The sequence below is a fragment of the Hyaena hyaena genome, unplaced genomic scaffold (genome assembly GCF_003009895.1).
Source record: "Hyaena hyaena isolate Hyena2069 unplaced genomic scaffold, ASM300989v1 scaffold_895, whole genome shotgun sequence".
NCBI classification, from domain to species: Eukaryota; Metazoa; Chordata; class Mammalia; order Carnivora; family Hyaenidae; genus Hyaena; species Hyaena hyaena.
The window spans coordinates 25,916-37,319 of NW_024081529.1; the positions used below are offsets into that span (position 1 = coordinate 25,916).

At 41.0% G+C, this 11,404-nt stretch overlaps 1 non-coding gene across 1 annotated transcript; it reads right to left on the minus strand.

Annotated features, from left to right (window-relative positions):
• Positions 1-478: 478 nt before the first annotated feature.
• On the minus strand, positions 479-580 carry LOC120222630. The gene has a single exon (XR_005526093.1). It is a non-coding gene; the product is annotated as a U6 spliceosomal RNA (small nuclear RNA).
• Positions 581-11,404: the final 10,824 nt, after the last annotated feature.

The following is an 11,404-nucleotide window of genomic DNA, read 5'->3' on the forward strand; positions in this document are numbered from 1 at the left end:
AGGGGAGAGCAAAGTGTTTAATCTTGAAATGCAGGCTATTTCAGCCTTAATGTTCCTGGATTCAAATGTCCTTAAATTACGGAGTATTTGGGATTAAAATGGAGAAAATTCAAATTTTGAAATATTTAAAGTATCAGGCAGAAGCAGCTAATAGTATAGTGTTATTAATTAATAATAATTATTATATCCGAAATATTCTTGTTCCTTTCCGTCTGCCAGTACAAAGCTGCTCCCATTAAATGAATGTTATTCTCATGCTTGGTTTTTTACTTCTTTTACTTATGTATGTGGCCGTCATCAGTATAGGTTCTTGTATGACCTGTCTTTACCTGTAAATATATCAAATGTTGTATGTATTTGATGTATATAATACATAACACTGTATATGACATTGTTTACTTGCTTTTCTTTTTATTATTATTATTTATTTATTTCCAGTCCAGGTTTTTATTGAAAGTGGCCGGAGCCTTTCAACGTTAAAAATATGGAATGCTTCACGAATTTGTGTGTCATCCTTGCTCAGGGGCCATGCCTTGCTTATCTTTTTAAAGTTAATTTATTTTGGGGACACCTGGGTGGCTCAATTGGTTAAGCGTCCGACTTCAGCTCAGGTCATGATCTCACAGTTCGTGGGTTTGAGCCCCGTGTTGGCTCTGTGCTGACAGCTAGTTCAGAGCCTGGAGCCTGCTTCGAATTCTGTCTCCTTCTCTCTCTCTGATCCTCCCCTGCTCACATGGTCTCTCTCTTTCTCTCAGAAATAAATAAAAATTTTTAAAAAAGTTAATTTATTTTGGGGGCTCCTGAGTGGTTCAGTTGGTTAAGTGTCTGACTTCGGCACAGATCGTGATCTCAAGATTTGTGGGTTGGAGCCCTGCATTGGGCTCTGTGTTGACAACTCAGAGCCTGGAGCCTGCTTTAGATTCTGTGTCTCCCTCTCTCTCTTTCTGCCCTTTCCCTTGCCTATGCTCTGCCTCTCTCTCTCCAAAAAGAAATAAACATTAAAAATAATTGTTAAAGTTAATTTATTTTTGAGAGAGATACTACATGTGTGTGTGTGAGCAGCGGAAGGACAGGGAGAGGGGGAGAGAGAGAATCCCAAGCAGGCTCTGCATTGTCAGCACAGAGCCCAACTTGGGGTTCAATCCCACGAACCATGAGACCATGACCTGAGCTGAAACAAGGGTCAGTTGCTTAACTGACTGAGTCACCCAGGTGCCCCTACTTGCTTTTCTTTTCTTCAACATCGATGCAAGTAGTTTCCACTTATTCCTTAGTGGCTGTATAATATTCCACTGCATGACTAGTCCACGATTTATCCATTTCCCCACTAATAAACATTTAGATTTGGTTTTAGTCATAGCTGTCACACACAATGTGACGTGAGGGCTTCCTTAAGGGACATACCCTTAAGAACCCACCAGGGGTCACTTCATCTCTCCCAGAGTCCCTAGCGTCATGTTGCTTACTCCAATACTTCCTTTTCAATTCTTCATCCTCACTCTTTTTAGTGTAAAATATTTTCAGTCACTCAAAATTATCTGCATTCTGGTTTTGGTTGAGTCATTCAGCTCGTTTTAGCCTCTGCACCTAAACTCAGTTCTGTGTTCATCTTTGCATATGCAATTCCACCATGACATCCTGCAGAACAAACCCAACCAAGCAAACACCTCTTTTAAGAGGACCCAGGCTCTTTAGAAGGTGATCGTGATTGTAAAAGGAATTTGATTTCTCCTTTGGTTTTAGGAACCAAAAAAGTCACCGTGGGATGGTGATTTGCTCTGTCTCTTGGTCTAGAGAATCACTATGTGCTGATGAGATATTTGTCTTTGAAGGCATGGCTCCTTTTCTTCTCTCCTCTTTGCTCCTCCTTCCTTCCTTCCTTCCTTCCTTCCTTCCTTCCTTCCTTCCTTCCGAGTGTGCTCAGTGAGGCAGGAGGGATGATGGGTGGATGAGCATCTTGTTGAGCACTGTATAGCTCAGGTTGAGGTATCCCAGATTTCTGGTTGTGCTAGACTGTTTAAGAGCTTAAATCAGATAATTAGAGATGTATTCGTTGAGTGTGTGATAATGAAAATCATCAGAAGTTCATTCCTCAAGTCAATGTTAAGTCTAGGCATTGGCAGCAGAGAATCTCAGGCTCTTCAAAGGTGATGGCAAGATTGACTTGACCCTGCCTTGTATGTTTAGTTTGGGGACACCTGCATCAAATCTCTTGAGATATCCATAAAGATACAGATACGAGAGCATCACTGTAGACTAACTAAGTCAGATTATCTAAGACTGGAACCTGGGAATCTACTTTTAATAGACTAAAGTTTGAGAAATGCACCGTCAATATATGATTCCTCTCTACATTTTTAGATTCATGCAGGTAAACAGGCAGTATACACTATGGGCTCTAGTGAAGGTGGCTTTGTGTTCATTATGTTGAGGATGGACGGTTATGCCTGTATCTAAATGGGTTAAAGAAAGATTAAAGAGCTGCTTGAAAGCCTAGTGATCAAGAAAGCCATGCTTGGATGCTGACATGCTCTGGCTTTATCCTATAAAACCTCAATATTTGGTGCCTTTAAAATCGCTGAAGGAATGCGAGGGCTTGAGTGTTTCTGAAAAACAGAAAGGGAAATGATAAGAGGGGATATTTTCATATCCATGGCCATCGAGCCCATAGGCCTACGTGATCCCTCTGGGAAAGACAGAAATATCCCCAAACAGGTAAGGGAGATGGGGAGAGGGGAGGGAAATGGGATCTGAAAGCCAAGTTGGTTGGTTTATACCAGCTATGTTTTATGAAATTAATCTAGCTCTCACACCATTGTGTGATTCTTGTTATGAGTCACTATAGCAGATTATTATATATAATCTATATACACAATGATGATACATATGTAATTTATATATACCAGGTATATTATTACATACAATAATCAATATATAGCAGATTATTATATAATAACCTATATATCCAAGATTATTATGTATACAATCTCTGTATACTAGAGATTATTATATAAATGATCTATATATTAGAATAGATTATTTTACATACATAATCTATAGATTAGATTATATTTATATAAACTGTTTATACTATAGTAGATTATTATATATAAATCTATAATACTTTTAAGGCAAGAATTAAAAAATTTGTTGTTATTTAAGGATTAAAATAATGGATGGATGTATATAATCATATATCACATATCATGTATTATTAATCACATATCACATATTACATTACATATATTTCCACCTGCCAGCCATTTTAATCCTAAAGTAACAACAGGCAATTTTTAAAAAATTCAGTTCCTCCAGGAACTGAACATAAGGTAACATCTGCCAAGCATTTACATCTACTCTGTGCAACAACCAAAAGGGGGTTAAATTTTGAACTTGTTTATTTGTAGGTCTTCTCTTTGAATATGTATTCTGAAGCGTTCTGTTTTCAGTATGGGGTGTTGTTCAAATGAAAATATTTGCCAGAGCAACTCCATCAAGATAAAACCCAGACAAAGAGCCGGCCTCACAGCCAAGCAGGCATGTATATTACAGGACCTGCGCTCCAATGGAAATGATCACAGCTAACCTCATGGAAAAATGCAAACGTTCAAGGGTTGTTAAGACAAGATCAAATTTGTGAATGCATCGTAACACCACTTTTTCAAAAAGTAAATGGTGTCTTAGAGGATTCTTCAACTTTGTTCCAGTCCAAAAGCTGGGGTGGGGGGGGGGCAGGGGGGCAGGAAAGGTGCTGACGGAAGCCTGAGGCATCCGCCAAACTCCTTTTCGTCTACAAAAATGGGGAACAAACCTTTAGGCAAGATGCTAAAAATACGCTCATTTTGGTGAAACGAAGCTGTTTGAATAAATGAAACTAATAGTTTTTATCTAAACCATCTGTGGTGTGAAATGGGAAGTCAGATAGAAAAGTCCTCCGAGACTTCTGATTGCTCTGCATTCTCTATGTTAGAAGGGAGAGGGGGAGGGAAGAAAATGGAGTTTCTCTCCATTTATCTGAGAATTAACAAAGTGATCAGCAAAGTGACAATGAAGCCACCTCGCGCTGGCTGCGGGCAATCTGTCTCCCCCAGCTGTCCCTGTGCCGAAGGTGATTGTTCAGGGAACGAAGGCCAGAATCATTTAGAGAAAGTGATAGGTTATGTGAAGTGGCAACTTCTTTCCCTGTGAGAAAAGAGAGAGGGGAGAGAGAGGGAGAGAGAGAGAGAGAGAGGGAACCCAATCTAGAGCTACCCAGGGGACCTTAATGTTGTAAAGGACTGTCACTTCTGTTATGTTGGTCTCCTGAAACCACATCTTGAAACCAGGTGTTGAAAGTGACCCAACTCAACAGCTAGAATGGTTTTGTAGATATGCGTATATTTTGTAATACTACCTGGAAATGGCAGTTTCATTTAGATCTGCCATTCTTTTTTTCTTCTTGTATGAAACTCTAACCAAGACCAGATTTAGGTTTCTGTGGGTCTACCTTGATAAAACAAAACAAAACAAAACAAAAAAACAAGTTACAAAATCCTCTACGGAATTGGTTACAGTTTATGGAGAGATGAATTCTAATGAGTGTCCTCAGGCTTGAGGAGACTGGATGGAAGTAGGTCGAAGATGGACCTAACCATGATTCTTGGGGCAAGTTGCTTTCCTATGGTACAATTTCTCCATGTTTGACCCTCACACCAACCAATGTTAAGTTTCTGGAAGGACTTTGATCCATGAACCACCTGCCATGGGCATTGCTTCCTTTCATTCATTGTTCTTTTTGGTTCTTGCGTAATCACAGTGAGGCCTCAAAATAGTTTATTCCTTCACTGCCCACGCTCATGTGAATAATCAAAGAATTACAGGCCAGTGAGTGGCAACCAAACCAAAATGAAGCCATGAAGAAAACATTTGCCAAATGTTGTCCTGAAAAACATGATTAAGAACACACTGAAGTGATCCCCCCCGACCATCTCCCCCCTCGCCCCCACCCCCCGGACTTTCTTGTATTCTATTAACATTAATTTTTTGGAACAAATGGTTGATGCTATATTCTCTGAGGTTAACTTAATTAGCAACAGGTATGCTTTGACCTGAGCAATGCAGATGCTCCTTTTAGGTAAGGTTTAGGGTACCATCCAATCAGGTCGAGAGGGTGCATTTCTGCACAATCTGACATTTGGCCTAATTTCTCAGAGTGGGCAGGCCTCTTACAGGGGTAGCTCTGGCTCCACGAGTCTAAGCCTGTTTTAGGATTTAGAATGCTCTGTGACTTACAGTCATAGATGAAATTTTCAGCAGATTCCGTACTCTAGATTTTCCCTTGTCCCTAGCCTGGGCATCCGCAGGACCAGGAATGAAAGCTCTCAGTGGTGAGCACAGCTCAGCGGGGTTCAGTGGGGCTCAACACGCATCTTGCCTTTTGCTCTCAGTGGAGAATCACTTCATTCCTCTAATTGGAAGTGCTGAGTTGGTACTATGTCTCCTGTGCCTTTCACCCACCATCGCGGTGCATGGAGAGTAGTGTGGAAGAATGGCCTGCTCTCACGGCTGAAGAGTATGGTTCATTTGTCTACACCTTTGAATTCCACGGGACATGATCCCAGTGCCCATGTCAAGCATCAGACTCTGTCCACAGTCAGGACTTCAAAACAATGTTATTCGGAGGGTAGAGGTTGACAAACCCCAGCTTTAAATACCCATCCGGAAAGCTTGGCCCCTAGGCTCGTTCCCTCCCCCCCTTCCCCCACACTGCACACAGAGTAACGGAAGGTGCCAGCATGGGTTAAGCGATGCCAGTGTCCTTCTGCATCTGCTCTGACAGCTTATTTCAGTCCGATGCAACTCAAACAAGTTGAGATTCATCCTGGAAAAAGCCGTCCTGTGGGCAAGGACTTTCCCCATCACACTGGGGCCTTTATAGTCTCATGTTTAACGACATTGGAATGTCATTCTTTCCATTGCCTTTATGACTGCACTTGGATTGGAAACTGCTAGGGCCCATTCCAGTGCAGAACTCCATCTGCCCTTTCTTCGCCAGACTTCAAAACACCCGAACCCGTCTTACTCTACAGCTTTCCACTGAATCAAAATGCGAGGTGCACGGTTCACCAAGTGACGCCCTCCCAGCACCCCCCAGCACTTTCAGAGTGCTAGGGAGAGACCTCAGTTCCTGCGATGGACACGAAAGGCGGCTCCTGAACTCTCCCGGAGCAACCCAGTGTGGGCTCTATTCCCAGCGCGCTATGGCCGGCTGGGCGAGTGCCGGTCTGAGTTTTGGAAATCTGATGGCTCCAAGCCTTTGATCGCCCACTTTCTAACTGTCTTGAAAACCTCTTGCCTTGTAACAGTTGCAAGCTGTGGTTTCGTCGTCTGTGTGAGGTGACTCACAGCCCCACCACTCTCTATGTGGGGGATGTATTCATCTTGCACCCAAACCACCTACTGACTTCCGGCAGCTCTTATCAGCCAAGCCATCGGCCAAGGGCTGACATTTCAGCATTCAGAAGCTCCCCACCCCCACCTCAGAGGAAAAAAAAAAAAAGTAACAGGAGGAGAAAAGGGCTAATTTGGCAATAGTTTGCTCTTGCTGTTTGGCCTGGAGAAAGACATTCAAAGTGGTAGAAGATTGTTTAGTAACAGCTGGGGAGCACCGGGGTGTGAGGCTGATTTTCAGATATGACAGGCACTTGCAGGAAAGCTGCCAGATACAGCTGTTTAAAAGCCTTAATAAACAGCAAGTCAATACTAATCTTTGCCAAATTAATCTTTTCCCTGACAGCCCATCAGAGCAATTATGCTTAGGCTTATTGTAAACACACAATTGTCAAACAGGGACTCTGCAGCCTTTAAAACACTGGAGTTTGGGCTGTGTAGTCTTTCTTTAGAAGGAATTTTTTCTTTTTTGGGTTGCATGGTACGTCTTTCTATTTTATTTTTCAGCCACTCTTTGGTTTTTTGTTTTGGTTTGTTTTGTTTTTCCGGCCTCAGGTCAGTGGGATTGAAATTTCATTTTCCAATGTCTTTGGAAGCAAGTTGTTAATAAAATGTGAAATCATGACAGTCCTTGAATTCATGCTGGTGGGCTCCTTTAATGAGGCACAACTGTGACCAGCGAGGAACTATACCATGACTTTGTCGTCTGTTGTCTCCAGGCCCCAGAACAAGAACTTCGTCTTCACTTCTTACCTCGACAGTGGAGTCTGGTTCAGGGTACACACGGCAAAATGTTGACGAAGTCAGAAATCAGAAGGCAAAGTCTAGTGTCTCTGTTATGAGCGTGTACCGCTAAGTGTGTGTATGTTGGTTCACGGGTCTTCCTCCCTCCCTCCCTCCTTCCTCTCTCTAGAGACTGATGATATCAGGAAGCCCTCCCCCACCCCCACCCCCCACCCCATGCCCCTTCTCCAAGCAAACTCTTGTGTAAGGATCTGGAAACTTTTGTTGGAGAAGGCTATTCCTTGATGGTCTCTGGTTCCAAATCTTCTCTTGAGAGTCCTGAAAGCTAGGACCAGTTCTTCTTATCCTGGCATAATTTAGGCAGAGTCCAAGACATACGGTCTTCTTTTTATTTCATCAAGCCATACTAGCACTTGGCAATCAGAAAAAGAAAATTCAGCACACTGTTCATCGATGTTTTAATTTAGCATTCCATACACTTGTCTCCTGAAATTTCTCTCCTGCACTCCACACTCCTCCCTGCCCAGCACCCATTTTCTCCTTTGCTTTTGGTTTTCTCAATGTGACTACTGTCTTCTACGTTTTACTTTTGTAACTAGAAACTCTTGTTCAATAATGTAGACAAAAAAAAAAAGGCACAACTCATTTTGAAATTCTTTCTTTCTGTAAGCTTAGATTTCTTCATGAAAATTTTCCATTCTTCATCACTCTTAATGCTTGTCTGCAATATCTAGTGCCCTTCTATATTAAAAGAGCTCTTAAATCACCAAGTAAACATCATACAATTCCTGTTGAGGATAATCTGCAATGTTTCACTGATCTTGCCACATATCATTGCCTTTATTGTGCACCTACTATGTGCTACAGCTTTCCAAGTTGCTTTGGAAGTTAGGAGATTACTCTATTTTAGGAAAACAAGGAGAAATTTGTGGGGTGACTGACTCACGAATTCACCCATCAGGTGACTCGGTACAATAAGCATTTGGGTGTTAAACTTATGATATGAATTCTGTATCTTGCTTTGCCCTTATTTCAGTTCAGTCATCAGCGAGAAATGAATTTCTGTGTTTCTACTGTTAACCTTAAAACGAGAGATGTGAAATAAATAAAGTGTCCACAAATAAACATTAAGAGACCATCTACGTGTAATAAAAACTTTAAGGATGTTTCTTGGGCTTTACTGGGATCTGGTAATTTCAAATATCCTTAATTTAATGTAGCTGTCCGTGACTGATCGCAAGTGGACCACCTTGTAAAGACACGTAAGTGATTGCTTCTTCGAGTATTTCCCCCGAGGGCTTTGTAAGGAACTTCTAATTTCATGTGAAATTGTATCTAATTTTGTAGCCCAAACCCCATCACCTTGAGTTCTGAAACGTATTGGGTGGAACCATTTGCAATTGCTATTTTTTATAGGTAAAAGGTCAAATATTGGCAATTTCATACAACCGAATCAATTTGTCCCTTCGAATGAGTAGGGCAACTCTCTTGCAAAAGGCGAGAGATCGGTGGAAAAAGGGAACTGGCTGTTCATGCGCTTATTTTTAATTTTTAATTTGTAAATTAAAACAAAATCTTAGTCATGAACCCAAACCAGGACATGCTGTGTCCTGTGGCCGTGGCCGTCCGTGGAACACTCACGCCCTTTTCCTGATGCGTTGCGTTTGGTCCCTTTAAGCGACAGGTGAAAACAGTCACAGAGACAAACTTTCATTCTTTGCCATGTTCACTACTTTGAAGTCATTACTTAACCAGTTTTCCACTGTCCACTGGACATGAGAACTGGGATTTTGAATTATTCTTTCTTGTGTTTGTTACAGACACAGTTTAACCCTCTCCTAAGCACTGGGGCACTTTATATTTTTCTAATTAGTTACAATGTTGACTTTTGGTATTTTGGTAAAGATACTACAAGTTCAGTAGTATCGCTGAATTTCCCAGAAAGACTGTTTTCGAGGTCTAGGAATCCTGAAAAGCACCACAGTGGGGAGCTCCGTGTGCGCCATCGCCGTTCCTTCAAGTCACAAGCTACAAGATGTCGTGCCCAGGCCGGACGCTGGCTTCCTTAGACGTGGAGGTTTCTTTTTCTTTTCACTTCTTAAAGTTTATTTATTTTTGAGAGAGAGCGAGCAAGAGCACATGAGCGTGGAAGGGACAGAGAGGGGGACAGAGGATCCGAAGCCCGCTCTGCGCTGACAGCATAGGGCCGGATGCAGGGCTCGAACTCACGAACCGCAAGATCATCATGACCTGAGCTGAAGTCAGATGCTCAACTGCGTAACCGACTGAGCTACCCGGGCCCCCTGAGAGGTCAAGCAGCACCTGATAGTAAGAGAGCTCAGGTGGATGAGAGGGCATCCTCATTGCTTCCGGAAAGAACATCTGTGGCTCTGGCAAGCATGAATCCCTACTATGTCTCATCACTCCTGCCACAAAATTTTCTTGGGATTTGTCATCTGACTAGGTGTCCTTCAGAGGCTGATGGGTATCCAAATAGAATATGGTGACGCATGGTAATACTTTTTATTTACGATGTATTTTCTTTTATTTACATTTTTTACTTTTTTTTTGTATCGAGTTTTAACACTCTCTCCACCCTGGTTGCACATCTGCTCTAGAAAGGCTGTAAACAACATCATACTTCCCTGTACACACTGCCTGACGACGTCAAAAGGTGATTGTTCTCATCCTGGTAATTACCTTCTCAGTTTAGGCTTAATGCGAGTGAAAATTTTACTTTATCATAACATAATAAATAAAAGACATTAGGTAATTAGTAGTGCTGGTATATTTCTAAAATACTAAACAGACAAACAATAAACTGTGAACTTAATCACATGAGTTCTTATACAGTTTCAAGACAGGAAAATTAGAGCTCTCAGCTACAGTCATTTTAATAATCACATTGGATCTGCATTATTTATTAGTTATTACATGCTCAAGTGATTCAAGGTTGTACAATGCCTAAAATCATTCCAAAGCAAGCATACCTTTTGTCTTTTGAATTCTGACCGGGCTACACAATGCATCTACTTGTATGTAGTTAAAGTTGCTAAGTTTATTTCACACATTCCATGAAAGAGACACCAGCCATCTTGATTGCCAGCCAGACTCGCTTCCTTAACGCAATGCCCTGTCAAAGAGTCACTGGCTCGCTCTTTCTGATGCAAAAGCTATGCCACCCTTCAGCCAGATTCTCAATGTTTTTGGTTTCCTAGCAAATCTCTGGTACCCTCGGAATTCTCTTGGAATTCCCCAAACAGAAGTCGCTGGTGGAAGCACCAGAGACAGCAAGCGTCTCAATTTCTAGCGATAGCTTTCAATGCTTTCCTTTTCATTTTGCTTTCTGGTTACTCACCTTTCACTTGTAGACATAGTCCTGACAGCATGCTTCCTCCTTCCCTGCTTTAATTCCTAAATGTTTTCTGGATTTTGTGAAAAGCATGCAGTGTGAGGAGTTGATCCGACTTCAATTTTTTTTTTTTTTTTTTTTTTTGGAGGCGGAGAGTTTACGGAATTGACTCAAACCAGCTGAGAACCAAGAAGCAACCTTTTCAGATAGAGACCCCATCTGTTTAGTCTTGGAGCATGTGTGACTTTAAGGGCAATTTCACTGTACGAAAAAAGAAAGTTCTTAAATATCAGTTTTTTGTTTGCATCCATCAAAGAAATGTAGAAATAAGGATTGATTACTTGAATTGGCTGCTAAAATGAAAAGTAGGTTTGCCTTTATTCATGTCACTGTAAAAACTAAATAATAAAGTATTCACACCAAGCGTGAATTTTTTTTTTGCCAGCAAAAGTTAAAACATCAAAGAAACCTCTTTCGAATACTAACAAATTTACTTACAAACACCTATATTTATTATTTCATAAATAGGCGCAACAGGTTCCATAAAAAAAGATTAAATACAGACACAGTATGAAGAAACAATAATACAGAGCCATATGTAAAGGTTATAATTTAGCTGTTTCCAATCTGTTTCTGCATCTAATAAAATACCAGGTAAGCATTTGGCAGTTTTATACATAAAAGGACTTAAATGACATTTACCAACCATTACACAAAAAGTGATACAAAAAAAGCAATTTTTCCGCAGTACAAAATAAATGTGTTTGCGCTTCCCTTAACACTCGCTTCTTTTTGTCTGGTCAATGAGACAAAGCCAATTTGTTTTTAAATTAAAATCATTTGGGAATACTTTTTTTCTTCTTCTTCAAATATTTTGAA